The sequence below is a fragment of the Leptinotarsa decemlineata genome, unplaced genomic scaffold, assembly GCF_025532065.1.
Source record: "Leptinotarsa decemlineata unplaced genomic scaffold, Ldec_3_MD MMD2_tig00005803, whole genome shotgun sequence".
Classification (NCBI taxonomy): Eukaryota; Metazoa; Arthropoda; class Insecta; order Coleoptera; family Chrysomelidae; genus Leptinotarsa; species Leptinotarsa decemlineata.
Genome location: NW_027412645.1, coordinates 6,059 through 23,766, shown reverse-complemented (window position 1 = coordinate 23,766; position 17,708 = coordinate 6,059). Strand labels below are relative to the sequence as shown.

At 36.6% G+C, this 17,708-nt stretch overlaps 1 long non-coding RNA gene across 1 annotated transcript; it reads right to left on the bottom strand.

The window, feature by feature from the left end:
- Positions 1-518: 518 nt before the first annotated feature.
- On the bottom strand, positions 519-2,335 carry LOC141484491 (uncharacterized). The gene is made up of 2 exons (XR_012466658.1): positions 1,266-2,335; positions 519-1,204 (listed from the first exon to the last, which is right to left on the bottom strand). It is a non-coding gene; the product is annotated as an uncharacterized lncRNA (long non-coding RNA).
- Positions 2,336-17,708: the final 15,373 nt, after the last annotated feature.

The following is a 17,708-nucleotide window of genomic DNA, read 5'->3' as shown; positions in this document are numbered from 1 at the left end:
ATGGTTGACACCTAATGAAATTCTTAACCTTGATGTGATGAATGTGAGTGCTGATAGTCCGTATGGGTATGTGTTTAAAGTGGACATTCATTATCCACAAGAGTTGCATGATGCACATTCTGATCTTTCATTTTTAGTTGAAAAATTAATACCACCTCGTCCACAATCAAATTTCCCAAATTAATTCCAAATTTGAATGATAAAAGAAAATATATTGTTCATTATAGAAATCTACAGCAATACATCAAAAATGGTTTGATTGTAATGAATACACATAGAGTATTGAAATTCAAACAATCACGTTGGATGAAACTATTACCTCTTTCTGATATTTTTTATGATGATCGAAGGAAAGTCCACGGCTAATAGAGAATTTCAAAAAAAGGTAACAAGTTGCTAACGGCAGTCAATATATTGGGAGAGCAGTGGTCGTGGGTTTTTTTATTTTGTGGAACAACCTTTTTTTGGATGGGGCGCCACTTGATTTGATTTTACTAAAATCAAGAAATAAAAATATGCATAGTCAGAAAATTATTTAATAGTTGCTGCAGACTAAACCAAAATATGGTAGACAAAAAGCGGTTATTGTTTTCATTACAAAAAGGATGTGATCCAGTAACACAACAAATGAAATAATACGACGCCGCTGCAGCTGCAGTAGGATCTTACAAAACAACGTTATAAAGTAAATTCATATGACTTTCATTACGGCTACACAAAATAATTATTGAAACGTTGAAAATAATTTTTGAAACGTTACATGCATGTAGGCACATATAATTCAAAAAGGAAACACCAGGTATATAGTTGGTTTCCAAAAATAGGTTGTCTGTGTAGTGGAAATCAACTCCGATGTAAAAAATTGGAAATTCCTCACCAAATGAGTCCCTTCTTTTCTGGATGTTATCAGCAACAGGCTGTCTGAGAGGTCGAGTAGATTCTGGATGTAGTCTGGAGGGTTAGAAAACGAAACAGTTCAGTTGTCAGGCGATACTATAAATATCCTGGATTTGAAAGATATATGTCGAACTGGAGCAATTCGACTTTTCCTTTTTTTCAAAACTGGTCGACAGCAAAAAACGGTATTTGGGGATCCAAAAGGTTCCAAACCAGAACAAAAACGTTCGAGATGGTTGAACGACCCACGCTTCTTGGAAAATACCAAAGGCTGTACTTGTCCGTAGCTTAATGGAAACCGGCAGATCTACAGAAAGTGATCTCGGTTGTGATATTGGTTCCAGAAATCAAATGGTTAAAAAACTCACCTCCTCTAAGGGAAAGGCTTCCACTAAAATAATGCCCAACACAAAAATGGTAACTGACGTGACACACTCTACTTTCGTTTCTCAACCGTCACCCAAAATCCTTTCAGGTTGACCTCCGACCAGAAGTATTAACACAAACTCGTCCTTTGCGCCGTGACGTACACGTTGACGAAATTTGGTGTACTCCAATGGCAATACTTCTCCTTTGTATGAAGTATTCATTGAGCATTCCTTCTTTTCGAGAATTTTATTTCATTAATAATAATTCGTTTCTTTTTCTCTTCCCCAGACTACATCAACTATGCAATGAAATACAGAGTTATCAAGAAAATAAAATAGCTGATGTTTACTAGATTGGAACTCTGAAATTGTATACATGTATTTCATGGTTTCCACAATTAAATGATACATTTCGTAACAAGTGCTTTGGATTGTTGATAAAAGTCAACTTTTCACGTTACATTCATCCCCTTCTCCAGATAATAAAAATTGTTGCTTTCTAGTGACAATTTTTATTTTCTAATAATATTAATTTCTGACTATTTTTTTTACTTATATAAACTAATCACGATTAGTAAAGAGCTCTCTACTACTAACTTATACTAATCCCAGTTTCCCAATAGAATCAATCTAATATCTTTATCAAAATTCACCTTGAACGAAAGTTTGTACCAAACTTCCCTAATATATACATCTATTTACATTTCACTCCCTGATCCCGATTCATTTTCTGAAATCTCGGATAAAGAACCGTAGTACGGTTTTAAATTCTGAATATGCCACTCACCTGCATGGCTACCGTCTTCCTTTCTCAAAATATACACTATTTACTCTTTTTTCCTATAACAGTACACAGCACATAACGCGGAGCTAATTTTTGACTGAAATTTTTGGCTGCATTAGATAAAACAATATTTCTCTTCCAAACTTTATCACCGATAAAAAATTCCTTTTCCCTTCGTCTGAGGTTATAATACTTAGCGCTCTTCGAATGGGCTTCACTTAATATATCTTTAAGCTTACCTAAACTCTCTACCCATTTTTCCCTATCATCGCATAATATGTTTTCTGATTTCGACTTTCCATAATAATCTCCCTACAAGGTATGACACGTCCGAAATTCAAAAATCCCGGGCTATAACCAGTTACTTCATGCCTAGCAGTTCTTAAAGCGTACCGATTTTTCCTAATTGCTTGTCCCAATCCTTATGTGAATTCCCTATATAACTTCTGATAGCTGTGCAAATCGTCCGATTGGAACGTTCAACGTAGTTCGCCTGAGGATGGTAATATGGAGTATATGAGATTTCCGAACCGTATTCTGAGATTAATTTTTTCATCGATTTGCTAACTAACTGTTTACCGTTATCACAAATAATTCTTTGCGGAACGCCATAGACTAAAAATACTTCATTTTCAAGGAACTTCATAATAGATGGTGATGTAGCTTTTCTCAAAGGAAAGATTAACGGATATTTTGTAAACAATCGCTAATAACTAAGATGTACTGAAACTCATTCTTACTTCTAGGTAATGGACCCATTAAATCAAGCGCAATGACTTGCCAAGGAAAACGTACTTTCTTTTCCGTGCCCATCAAACCTAATTTACCATAGTTAGGAGATTTCTGAGAAGCACATTCTTTACATGATTTCACATACCGGTAAATATCACGCCTCATTTTTGGCCAATAATATGATAGTTGAACTCTCGAAAATGTTTTTGAAAAGCCCGCATGTGCAGCGGTAGCACAGTCATGATTTTGCTGTATAATTTGGCGTCTTTGACGTTTAAGAACTAACAGTTTCCATTCCGATATGTTGGTATCTATAGACAACTTCGAAGGAATTAATTTGTATACGTAATTTGAATCAACTAACCATTGAGGATATGACTCTGGTGATTCTAGAATTTTCGAACGCATTTTTTCATAAAATGGGTCTAAATCTTGTAGACTTATAGTATGACTACTATTATTATCCACTTTAGCAAATATCGTCTGGCGGTGGATCTACCGGGTTTCGAGATAAAGCATCTGGCACAACATTGAATTTGCCTTTCCGATGAATTATTTCGAAATTGAATTGACTTAATTTTACGCTCCACCGTGCTAGACGACCTGAAGGATCTTTCATTTTAAAAAGTGACTTCAACGCTGCATGGTCGGTAATCAAAGTAAAACTCACTCCTTCAATATAAGGTCTGAATTTTTCACACGCAAAGACACACGCAAGACATTCTTTTTCGGTTGTAGTGTAATTTCTTTCACACCGAGAAAGACTCCTAGAGGCAAAAGCTATGACTTTTTCAGTACCTTCTTGGTTTTGTGTTATAACACACCCCAATCCGACGTCTGAAGAATCACACTGTATACAAAACGGAATATCAAAATTTGGGCTACTCAAAATTGGTGCCGATATAAGAGCTTCTTTCACCATCTTAAACGACTTATTCGCATCTTCCGACCAATTAATTTTCTGACCTTTCTTTTTGCTGTGTAAAAGTTGATTGATGGGAGCCATGAGAGATGAAAATTGAGGAATAAAACGACGGTACCACCCACACATACCAACGAATCTTTTGATTTCTGTGGTATTTCTCGGTATCGGAAAATTCACTATAGCTGAAACCTTATCAGGATTCGTTCTAAGTCCCAATTTATCTACTACATACCCTAAGTATTTTAAAGAAGGTTTGAAAAATTCACATTTCTCAAAATTAATCGTTAAATTAGATTCTTTTAAACGGCGCGCCACTTCTTTGAGTAAACGAATATGTTCTTCAAATGTTTTTGAGATGATTATAAGGTCATCGATATAAACGAAAACAAAAGGTTCTAGTTCTGGTCCAAAAATTGCGTCCATCAGTCTTTGGTGACATTGTGCTGCATTTGATAACCCGAAAGGAACAACATTAAAATGAAATAATCCTCTTCCCGAAACTGAAAACGCAGTTTTCTCTTTAGATTCCTGGTCAAGTGGAATCTGCCAAAAAGCTGATTTCAAATCTATGGAAGAAATAAAACGTGCATTTCTCAACATAGCTAATATACGGTCGATTACTGGTAGTGGATAGCTATCCTTTTTTGTCAGTGCATTAAGTTTGCGACCATCGAAACAAAACCTGAAGTCTCCATTTGTTTTTTTTACTAACAATACGGGAGATGACCATTCGCTACAAGATGGTTCGACAACATTTAATTTTAGCATCTTATCTAACTCCTTATTCAAATGTTCCAACATGTAAGGTGACATGAGATACTGTCTCTGCTTAACAGCACGAGCCCCCGGTATCAATGTGATAAATCATTTTGTTCGTTCTACCTAGCTTTTCACTATCACCCGCGAGTGTTCTGAAATTCGAAATAATATCATGAACTGAGCTCAACTCATCCTCATTCAAATCACTAATGGGCTGAATATGATTTCCCATGTCCAATTTAATATCTTCGGAATCTATACAAGAAATGTGGGCATCTCTACCGTCGAAGATTTCCCAAGAATTGTTACGGAAATTTATTCTCAAACCAAAACATTTACAGAAATCACTTCCTAAAATAACTGAACAATTTAAAGATGGAACTACTAAAAATGAAACAACTTTACAAGTATTTTCAATACATATGGGTAAGTCAACCATACCTGAAACAGGTTGATTAGCACCATCTGCTGTGATAACAAATTTATGCTTAGATTCTTTTACTTCGGTTCCGAATAAACTTTGTAAATTTATGAGACCTTGTCCAAGAATAGAATGGTTTGCACCTGAGTCCAATAAAGCTGTGAAAAATTTACCAAAAATATTTATGCGGATGTAAGGTCTATTATCAGATGCGACTTGAGCAAAAACTGGAGCTGTAATGATATTTTTCAAATCGCTAAAATAATCTTCAACAAATTTTAAATGAAACTGTTGTTCGTTTGAACGCACATTTGATCTCAATTCAAAAGTGGCTATGGGATTCTGAAGCGACACATTGCCACCAAAACGTGCCCCTACTGATCGTTTTCCGAACAATTTTTACACTCCGAACTAATAACACCCGGATTTCCACATCGGAAACAAAATTTGTCACGTTTTTTCATACACGAATTGAAAGTGTGATTAGGCCCTTTGCAATTCCAGCAGTAAACAGTATTATTTTTATCATCTTTTGCAAGACGGCTGGAACCAGATGGTTCATTACTTCGATAAAAATTTGAATTAGTTTTTCGATTTGAACATCTATTGAACTTTTTATAACTATTATTCCGCAAATCAAGATTTTTTCCATCAAATTTATTGTTTCTAACTGAATTTTTCGTTACACTATTTTCATCATCAATATTTACACTGCTTACTTGAGGCGTTCTTGGTCCATTCCTGAACAAACTGTCTTTCAAAACCGATTCTATAATTTTTGCATCATGTAACAACTCATCCAAAGTTTTATATTCATTAAGTGCTAAACGTGAAACATATTCCGGTCTCAAATTTTTCTGAATCCATTTTATTCTCGTTGTTGTCACTGGTGGAGTAGTCAAACGGTTGAACATAGATTCCATAATTGCCCCAAAAATAACTACTGACTCATCTTCCGATTGCTTCCGATTTTTAATATCGTGCCATAATTCTTCATCATAGTCTTTATCGAGAAAATCAGCTTCTAATCTTTTAACAAGCGAATCCCTATCTCTAATATTACCAGAATCTTTAATATGTCTAAGCCATAGGAGTGCTTTACCTGAGAATAAATCTATTGCAGATTCAAATAATTGTTCTTTTGATACGTGCCTGGCCTCTGATAATTCATTAACTCGTTCAAGAAAATCCCTAACACCCAAACCTTTTTTTGAACTATCAAATTTAACATTCCACTTATAAATTGCCTCACTTCTAGGTTTTTCATGACTAACTGGCGCTGGTGGTTGAATAAATGTAAAAGAAAAATTTGCTTGCGTATTAATTTGAGCTGAAGGCTCAGTTATTCGCTCATCAATATCAGAATCTAAAGTTAACGCTGTGGCAAGGGCTTCATTTTTGAAATCAACTTGTTCTTGTATAGAAATGTCAATTGGCATTCTTTTAATTCTGTCAATAACGTGACAAAGTCTAGATTGTAATCTAAGAAATAATGAATCTTCTGTAGAACCCTCAAAGTCGGGAATTAAAGTTCGTAAGCTGTCGATTGTACTGTTAATAGCTGATTTCTCAGTATCAAAAGTATACTCATTATCTGGAATTAAAGTACTGTTATTTTTTAACAGTCTGGACAAAATTTTCCTTTTATCATTCATGTCCCGTGTAGTTACAACACCTCGTATACGTAATTCATAATTCATTTCATCGATGAGTAAATGTTTAACCTTCATTTTACTCGCCATTTTCAGCAAAAAGTTCAATATCCTAAATACACGAGAAAATAATGGAACGTATTCCACAAACTCGAACACTCAAAAAAACTACAAATTTTTTCAGAAATTAGTATCAAAAATAAATAATGATATCAATAAATTTCGCTCAGCGAATATGTGAATGATTCTAATTTCATGAATTTATCGTTATAATGAATTCTGAAAGAACATACTACTTTTTGTGAGAGCTCACTTCTACCAACCCTTTTTTTTTGTTAAAGATGAATAAAAGAACTATTTATCACTCTAACATATTTCCAATAAACTCAACCAGATCAGAAAGAATGGAACTCGAATATGCTCGCAAAAACATTCACATTAAAGATAATAATCAGCAGGCAAAACAATTGTCTGACCTGAAATGCATGCAAAAAACTATTACCGGAAAAAATCAGTTCCAATAAGTAAACATCAGTTCAAATAGAAATGAATGAATCACCCAAAAAATGGCCCCACGTTGCGTCGTCAATTCTTATTACCTCTTTCTGATATTTTTTATGATGATCGAAGGAAAGTCCACGGCTAATAGAGAATTTCAAAAAAAGGTAACAAGTTGCTAACGGCAGTCAATATATTGGGAGAGCAGTGGTCGTGGGTTTTTTTATTTTGTGAAACAACCTTTTTTTGGATGGGGCGCCACTTGATTTGATTCTACTAAAATCAAGAAATGAAAATATGCATAGTCAGAAAATTATTTAATAGTTGCTGCAGACTGAACCAAAATATGGTAGACAAAAAGCGGTTATTGTTTTCATTACAAAAAGGATGTGATCCAGTAACACAACAAATGAAAAAATACGACGCCGCTGCAGCTGCAGTAGGATCTTACAAAACAACGTTATAAAGTAAATTCATATGACTTTCATTACGTCTACACAAAATAATTATTGAAACGTTGGAAATAATTTTTGAAACGTTACATGCATGTAGGCACATATAATTCAAAAAGGAAACACCAGGTATATAGTTGGTTTCCAAAAATAGGTTGTCTGTGTAGTGGAAATCAACTCCGATGTAAAAAATTGGAAATTCCTCACCAAATGAGTCCCTTCTTTTCTGGATGTTATCAGCAACAGGCTGTCTGAGAGGTCGAGTAGATTCTGGATGTAGTCTGGAGGGTTAGAAAACGAAACAGTTCAGTTGTCAGGCGATACTATAAATATCCTGGATTTGAAAGATATATGTCGAACTGGAGCAATTCGACTTTTCCTTTTTTTCAAAACTGGTCGACAGCAAAAAACGGTATTTGGGATCCAAAAGGTTCCAAACCAGAACAAAAACGTTCGAGATGGTTGAACGACCCACGCTTCTTGGAAAATACCAAAGGCTGTACTTGTCCGTAGCTTAATGGAAACCGGCAGATCTACAGAAAGTGATCTCGGTTGTGATATTGGTTCCAGAAATCAAATGGTTAAAAAACTCACCTCCTCTAAGGGAAAGGCTTCCACTAAAATAATGCCCAACACAAAAATGGTAACTGACGTGACACACTCTACTTTCGTTTCTCAACCGTCACCCAAAATCCTTTCAGGTTGACCTCCGACCAGAAGTATTAACACAAACTCGTCCGTTGCGCCGTGACGTACACGTTGACGAAATTTGGTGTACTCCAATGGCAATACTTCTCCTTTGTATGACGTATTCATTGAGCATTCCTTCTTTTCGAGAATTTTATTTCATTAATAATAATTCGTTTCTTTTTCTCTTCCCCAGACTACATCAACTATGCAATGAAATACAGAGTTATCAAGAAAATAAAATAGCTGATGTTTACTAGATTGGAACTCTGAAATTGTATACATGTATTTCATGGTTTCCACAATTAAATGATACATTTCGTAACAAGTGCTTTGGATTGTTGATAAAAGTCAACTTTTCACGTTACAAAACCCTATATAGATCTTAATACTGAAATGCGTAATAGGTCTAACAACAAATCTGTTGAAGATTTCTATAAACTGATGAATAATGCGGTATATGGAAAGACAATGGAGAATGTAGATAACAGAATTGATGTTACACATTGGGAAAATATAAAGAGAAATATAAGTGCTAGCACTCTCATATCCAGACCAAATTTAAAAATTGTTCAATTTTCACAGAAAATTTCGTTGCCATTCAAAATTGGGTAAAGTTAAAGTCCATTATGATAAACCATTATATTTGGGATTTTCTATATTAGAATTATCAAAAACAGTCATGTACGACTTTTTCTATAGATGCATCAAACAGTACTTTGGTGAAAATGTCTCTTTACTGTACACAGATACCGACTCACTCATTTTGAAAGTAAATACAGAAAATTTTTATGAATTCATGAAAACTAACATAAGTAGGTTTGATACATCCAATTACAGTATAGTTAACCAATTCAATATTCCAGTAACAAGTTCAATCTTGGGTAACTTCATAGACGAATTTTCGAATGATCCAATCATGAGCTTTTATGGTACAGGTGCAAAAGCGTATTATGTGCAATCTGTTGATGGTGAATTTAAGAAAGCTAAAGGGGTGAAACGATTGGTTGTAAATAATGAATTGACATGTGAAGATTGCCAAAAAATCGTAGAACATGGTGGCATGATATTCAGAAAGATGAATTCATTTAGAAGCATGTTGCATGATATGTACACTGAATTGGAGAATGAATTTGCATTATCATATCACGACGATAAACGATTTATCATTACGAATACTACCCACAATCTTCCTTGGGGTGATAATGATATTGAATTTTATCAAAATGATCCGAATGATAACATTCGGTGGATAACTAATATTATTCAAGAATCACAAACTCAGGAGAGTCCACCGGATCAACTAATCAATTTATTGTCTGCCGAGATCAATAATTGAAATTCGATTCAATTCCGGAAAATCCAATATTGATATTCTTGTAGGTATTCATAAAAAAAACTGTAATGTATTGTGTATGTATATGTATTGTGTATGTATATGTATTACTTTGATGAATATAAAATGATTAAAAGAAAAATTTGTTTTATTTCTATGTTCCTAACTAATTACTGCAAAGTATATAGCATAATGTAAATGAAAAAAATATTAGTTTAAAAAAAATCATTGTAGGGTGCACAATGTCTAAAACAATAGATAAGTTTGGTAGAAAAAGAAAGTGAGGTGGTAATGTCATTCGAGGTCCTCCCGGGAATGGATTTAAATCAACAAAAGATGGTCATTATGACATGCAAAGAAAAATATTGAAAAATACAAGCGAACCAATTGACAAGAGTGATTGTGTAACTGTATCATATCTTGAGGGGGAAATTATTGGAACGAAAGAGTTCATACTTCTAGCCCTACAAGCTGCAATATAATCCACAATTGGTAATGTTGCTCGCGATGCACGTCAAGCATTCGATAATAAAATTGCAGAGGCTCGGATAACTTTGGCTCATAAATATGATAATCTTAAAAGTGACGTAGAAATGAAAATGGCTGACATAACAGCGTCTACAATGAAACAATATGACGCTTTGGAACAGAGAGTTGCAGTTTTGGAGACAAAACATAAACTCAAGTCATCAGATGGACTGGGATATCCAGGACTGGAAATGTCCAGTCCAGTCCCAAATGTTAGAATAATAGAACCAAAATCAACACATGACGTATCAATTGAACGAACATGATGAATGTATGTATGAATGGACTTCGGGGCGCCGCGCGCCCAAAGCTCGCGGAGAAGCGCGCAGCGCGACAGTCGGACCCCCACCCCGGGGAGGGGTGGCGAGGGAACCAACCCGCCATCCAAGCATCAACTCCCCACCATCAACTCCCAACACTCGCGCATGCACGCATCCACCCCCATTGCGCGTGCGCGCCCTCGCCACATTCCCACCACTTGCGCATACATGCCTATACCCCAAGGAGACCACTCCTCAACAGTCAGTACGACAGCTCAAGTCATCGAGTCAACACTCCAGTCTAGTCCAGTCCAGTCAACAATCAAAATTTTGAGTAAGTTAACAATGTTATTCCTTTTTTTATATCAACTAACTTTGTATTATTTTACATTTTAAGAATGGCATCCAACACACAGGAGTTGAACAATGCGGTGGCATCCATCATGCCTGTGACAGAGCAGGAGAAGGCAACCACTTCGAGAGTTGGGGCCCGATCTCTCAGCCCTGACTTATTCGAGGAGGAGGAAGTCAGGGTTGTGAAGAAGGTTTGTCAACTTCCTGCAACAAGAATTGGTCGTATTGAGAAGTACCGAGTTACTTGCAATAAGACTAATCGTTATGCAGGTAGTTGGTCGACCACTCGTAAGAGTTTAAGGCCCTCCATACCACCGGCAGCAGCAATAGTGGAAACACCGCCCACACCAGCAGCAGTGGAAACAACGAGGGCGCCTTCTCCGAAGGTCATGATATTCAGCCCGTTGGTGGTGCCGCTAACACCGCTGCCAGCAACACCGGCGAATCCAGAAGTGTTGGTGCCACAAGTGCGACAGCCTATCGAAGAGGTTAGTGAAATGTTAGGCGGTTTCCTACAGAGATGTAAGGAAGCAGAATATGCTTCCCGATCAAGTGAGGCCGCGTTGGCTAGCTTTTCCGCCGAAAGGTTGAAATTGCTAGCCAACGAAGTGATCTATTGAAACAATTGGCCGAACTAGATCGGGAGGAAACATCTCTGGAGGAAAGGTGTAAAGCAGAGATCTCTTCGATAGAGACTTATAAAAAGTCTCTATCGAAGAGATAAAAAGAATAAAAACATTTCGCATTGAACAATGCGATGGTTGGAGCATTTTTCTTCTCTTCGTTTTATTATTATTTTTTTTTATTTCAATTTCAAGTTCTTCTAGACAAATACCTCACATGAATTTTTGTATTCTCTAATCACTTGTTAATAATCTCTTGGGAAGAAAATTAAAAGAGAAAAGACATGTTTCATAATGAAATCAATACGTATATTTCATACTATTCATTTTTACATACAACATTGCATAACCCTACCTACCCGCCACTACCACACTCTCCACTTGAAGAGTATAAATGTAGGAGTTCCTTAATGTAATATTCAGTTGAGTAGCTATCGCCAGCATGTCAACAACTCAGGAAGCTGATTCCACGACCAGACCCCAGTTGGAACCTCTGTCAGAACCTACAGCTCCTGACTACAGGAGTGACAACGACGACGATTCGGACGTGGACATGGAAGTCGATTCCACTACAGAGCCACATAGAGGTCCTTCAACTTTTTGGAGCATTAATTCCCGGATTCAAGTGCTTCATGTTACAAGCACTGACGATAGGCAAAGGTCGGACATAGAGTATCCGGATCCTAATATGAATACTGATCCAGAAGCTGCTGCCCAGTGGTCAAGGCGGCTGGCTTTCATACGCAGAATTGAGAATGAACTCAATTCTGATGACGATATGTAATCGTTTCCTCGTTTCTCTTTCCTTTCCTTTCCTTTCCTTTCCTTTCCTTTCCTTTCCTTTCCTTTCCTTTCCTTTCTTTCCTTTCCTTTCCTTTCCTTTCCTTTCCTTTCCTTTCCTTTCCTTTCTTTCACGGAGTACACACTTTTTGGTTGGTGTACACGAGGCACTGCGAGGTTGGGGCAGTGTCTTCCTCCCTCTACCTTATTAGTTTTAAAAGACATGTTTCACAATGAAATCAATAAGTATAATTTCATATAATTCATATTGTATCTTATCCATTCAATTATCTCTTCCATTGAATATAGCTCATGTCATTTTGCAATTCATTCCCACTTAATCCCCTCTTCTCCCCACTCCTCCCCCACTCCCTTTCAAAAGTATGAAAGTAGGAATTATCTGTTGGAATATTCAGTTGATCAGCCACCTCCAACATGGAACCTGATTCAACTACTCAACCATTTAGTATCCCAGAACATCAGTCACCTTATTACGCCTCCATCCAAGTACGAATCGTTCACTCCATGACGGCACCGCACGGCATTGGGTTTGAATAAATGAATCATGATTATCGAATGCAGGTGCAGCATGTTACCGGCAGCGATAAAGGGCACCCATCGGATGGTGGTTATCCGGATCCTGACGGATGGTGGGATCCCGATTGGGATGACCCACTACCCGGAGACACAGATGATGACGATGACAGTGATGACGATGATGACGCTGACGATGAGTCCGAGGAATTCGAGGATAGACCTCAACCATCCCCAGTCCTCATCGAAGCTAGTCCTCCACCATCCCCCATCCTGATTGATGACGATATGTTATCGTTTCCTCGTTTCTTTCACCCTTTCCTTTCCTTTCCTTCCACGGAGTACACACTTTTTGGTAGGTGAACACGAGGCACTGCGAGGCTGGGGCAGTGTCTTCCTCCCTCTCCCTTATTAGCTTTTTTTCATAATAATCACTCAGAGTTGCTCATAATTATCACTCAGAGTTTCATGAAGATCATCATTCTTGGTGTTTTCGAATTTCAAACACTGAATTGTTCTACATTCACCCCTCCATTTTATTTTTTCCAATATAAATATAGCATCAATCCCAGTTCTACATCATTCTTCCACAATGTCGAGTACAGGACCCATCCAGGTACATGAAATAGATTCAACGTCCGATCATTTCAGTAACACCTTCGCTCAATTTCTGCAACGCATCTATGATCTTCCTGATGATTTCCCAGAACGTATAGAACAAGGTATGCAAGAGGAAGTAGATGCAGAGTTTGAGATGACTGTTGACGAGTTAGACAATCTAGTTGATTATGCGGACGATGTCGTTAGTATATCATCTGATTCAGATGATAATGAGGACGACATCATTAGTATATCATCTGATCCAGATGACGACACCATCACTATTGTTCCTGATGATGCATTAGTCCATACCATTGCATGGATTAATACAAAAAAAACAGCCCTTTTCAGGGCTACAATTGAAGACTGAAACAAAAACAGCTCTTTTCAGAGCTATCATTATACTTTCAAACAGAAACAGGTTCATACCATTGTTAACATTAGGTTAACATTATAGTATATACATTATAGTATATATATATACTAGTAATCTGTCATATAATGCACAGATATTCAAAGACTAACAAATTTCCAACTCAGACTTTTATTAGTCAAAGTAGTCATTTGTCACATAATATGTGAGTACTACTACAACTAATGTTTGTGTGAATAATGTAGCCCTGAAAAGGGCTGTTGTTTTTTTAACCAATAGGTCCACGGTTATTCTGTCACAGGTTTGACATTATTGCATATTAGGAATGCTGACATTCTCGTGAAATTTGAGAGCGGTCTTTCACACACCTCACACCAATACTGACCCAGCTGCATCATAGAGACCGTATCATGGATGTTTACATGTTGATACCAGCCGCCGTTATTGTTCCGTATCGAGTAAAATCGAAAACAATACCAACATAACTTTTTGATGTTGCCATCAATCGTTCGGATCTGCACATGCGCGTCCATCACACATTATAAATCCATGGGATCTTCTAGCATGTCTGTGATGTTGAGCATTCGGAGACCGATTTTCAAAGCATCATCACCTTCAGATGAATCAGCCATAATCCCTTCATCATCGCCTTCACCATCCACGACCAACTCATCGACCATGTCATCATCTTCATCGCTCTCATTAGCCTCGTTTTCATTAGCCTCATTTTCTACTTCGTTAACTCCAAGGTCAATCTCCTCTCCATCGACTCCACACCTTCTTCAACTATCACTTCCTCTAGCTGAATGTTGGCATCCTCATCTTCTGAGTCGTCTATCCAATTATTTGCATCAATAGCAGATATTCTGTTTAATGCAGCAACTATTTTTTGAGTATTCATCTTGATGTTTTCCCACAGTTGCAGAGTGAATGAATGAACTTCAGGGTCGCAAGTCGACTTATATAATTGTATAGGTAGTGGTGGTGGTACGACTCCCACTTATCACTTGACTCGTTTTGAGTGGAAGAGAAGGGGAAGTTATCCCATTATACTTTCACATGATGTTAATTTGTATAAATAGAGAATGTCAGTATAGGAGAGAGCAGTCAGAATTTCTATAAGTCATCTCTTGATATTTCTATTCGAATTAGTAAAATGCCGTTTCCAAAAGAGTAGAATGAAAAACCAAAAGTGTGTGTCTACCCAATGATGATTGTAGGGGCTATTGTGTGCTACTTTTGCCAAATAAGTAGACCTGAGAACGCAATTAATCCATGTACTGGTATATGTAGTAATTGTGTGTCGCGGATTCAACTATCGCCTCCATCTCATCCACCGAAGCGAACAAAATCTGATTATCGTCAACAACAGTTACAGTGCCTGAAGTGTTCCGAATCTATAATATAGAATAATATAGGTATTTGTAGAAATATTTGTGGTACCTGTGTTGCCGTTCCAGCTCCTCTGCAACGTTGTTTGCGTTGTGATACATATTCTATGAATTGCTGGAATCATGTATGCACTACATGTAGAAGTACTTGGGATTCATGTGAGAAGGTTGGTCAACTCTACCCAAATAGGAGAATTCATTTTTTTCAATGTTGGTGTCTGACACATGAACAACAAATATTGAGGAGGAGAGTGAAAGAACATTCCACATCAACAGCGACACATTAACACTTTTGATTTTCATTACTGTTATTGTCCTCTGTTATTGATAAATATATTATTTGGAATTCATTTGTATTATTTTCTCTCATTTTAAAAATGCATGCAACACAGAGTGTTTCTCTTAAATGACGAAGATCGTCACATGCGTGAACAGTTTTGTGAAAGAGCGCATGCGCCAGTTGATGAAAGAGCGCATGTGCTAGTTTATTTTCTTCTATAAAAGGTGAAGTATCAGTAACATCATCACCTTTCCTATTCACATTCTATTGCTATCACATATTATTCCTCAGATCTAAATAATCATTATCATGAGCTCTATGACGGTGACGATTGCTGAAGATGGTTCACCACTTGTTGATATCGATCACACTGATTTTGAAAATATTCCAGTATTACATTTATCGAGTCAAGATTCGATAAATGATTTTGATATTAATGACTTCGGTGACTTTGCAAATATGCCGGAACCAAATGAGCAAATTGTTATTGAAAATCCAATCGTTTCGCAATCATCACCACTCAAACACCCTTCATCTATCCTTTCTCTTGATGTTGATAAGAAATCTACAACAATCAAGAGGAAGGTTGCTAATGCATCTTCATCGATTGTCACTGACTTCAGAGAAAAGAACCATTCGAAAAGTGTTGTGCGAGAGAAAAAACCCACAACGAAAAATGACAGATCGAAGAGGAAGCCAAAAGGTTCATCTAAAGAAATGAAGGGTGATTTGAAAGCTGAATCGCTATCTTCTTTCAGTCCTCTACATCGGTTTGGAGAAATGAAAAAGAAAGCAAAATGCCGCCTTGTAATGGCGCAGATGGCTACTGCTGAACTTGAAAAGAGTGAGCGGGCTATTAATGTTAATAAGGAAACTCTTCAAGCATTAGATGCTAAGATTTCATTAGCGAAGGTTGAATTGGCTAAAATGTGTTCAGATTACAGATGAACTTCGTTCAAAAATTGTTAAAGATAATCAATTCACTCACGTTCGACAATGCAAGCTCAGGCAGAGCTTGAGGAGTCGACTCAACTTTATGAGACGGCATTATCAGTGAGAGATAATTGGCGAAAAGAGTTGAAGAGTGCATTTCAAAGTGACGGCGATTAGTTTTGGGAATGTGTAATGAGTTGAAAAATATAAGCGGGAATGGAGTATCCAATTAATTTGGTTTGGTATACACAAAACGTTGCGAATGGCTGGGGCAACGTTTACCGCTGCAATATTTTTCAATTCACATACTTATAATTGAAATGAAAACAATAATGAACTTCAACATTACTTTATTCATAAATACAATAGTAGATACATTTAAACCATATTTGATTCATCAATCCTAGAATTTTGTTCGCTAGGAAGGCCTAACCACTTTACATATACTTTATTTTTTCTTTTCTTCAACACCTTCTCAATCAGATATACGTCAGGATTTTTGGTTCATAATAAATCTTCTTCGTAAAAACATCCTCTAGTAGGTTGTTCATTCATATCTTCAAGATTATAGGTCGTGGGGCTGGTTTTATTAATTTTAACAATCTTGAAGAGCTCCGTGGTAAAGTTCGCAGTGTAAGACTTTTCAAAAATATTTTTGTACTTGCTTATACGTACAATATCATTCAATTCGACTTTGGGTTCACTTTGTTTTCCTCCAATTCCTTTGATACCTTTGAATTTCAATTTCGTTGTTGAATCAACATTGATGGGTGCCATACCTATTGTACGATTAACTTTATTGTTATATCTACTAGTTATAGTTGGTAGAATATCAAGCCATTTGTGGTGACCTCTCATCGAAAATTCTTGTAGAGCCATGCCTTTATTGTACGAATCACTCTTTCTGCTATAGCCGCCTTCTTTGTGCTGAATGTTGAATAATGATTGATATTATATTCTCGCATGAGAGATGAGAAGTTTCTATTAAAAAATTCTTTCCCTTGATCGCTTTGTATATGTTTGGGGGAAAATTTGGCTTCCTTTAGTACATGTTTCATTGAATTAGTTATTATACTACCTGTTTTATATTTAACTGCTACAGTCCACAAATATTTTGAGTAACAATCAACCACTACAAGTATATATCGATATCGTTTATTACTTTTTGCATAAGGTTGTAGTTCAGCTAGATCTATTTGCCATAGATCTGCAAAACCTTTGACGGTGGTTATTCTCCTACGAAAATTACGTCTTGCAGGTCTATGTAATTCATTAACAACTTGTCGTTTGATATCACTTATTTCATTAGTCATTCTATTTCAAAATGATTAAAGGGAGAATTTGATAATGTTACTGCATTGAATGATGATATGATAGTGATCATTACTTGTGGATATATCAATATATTATACCTTCTTCACGTAATTCTTCAATTATTGAAATTATTTCATTATCATGTCCAGTATGCCCAGCTGACTTTGAAGCTACCAATAGTTGTAGGCGAGCAACTAATTCTTTCGGTGAATTCCAGTACACATAAT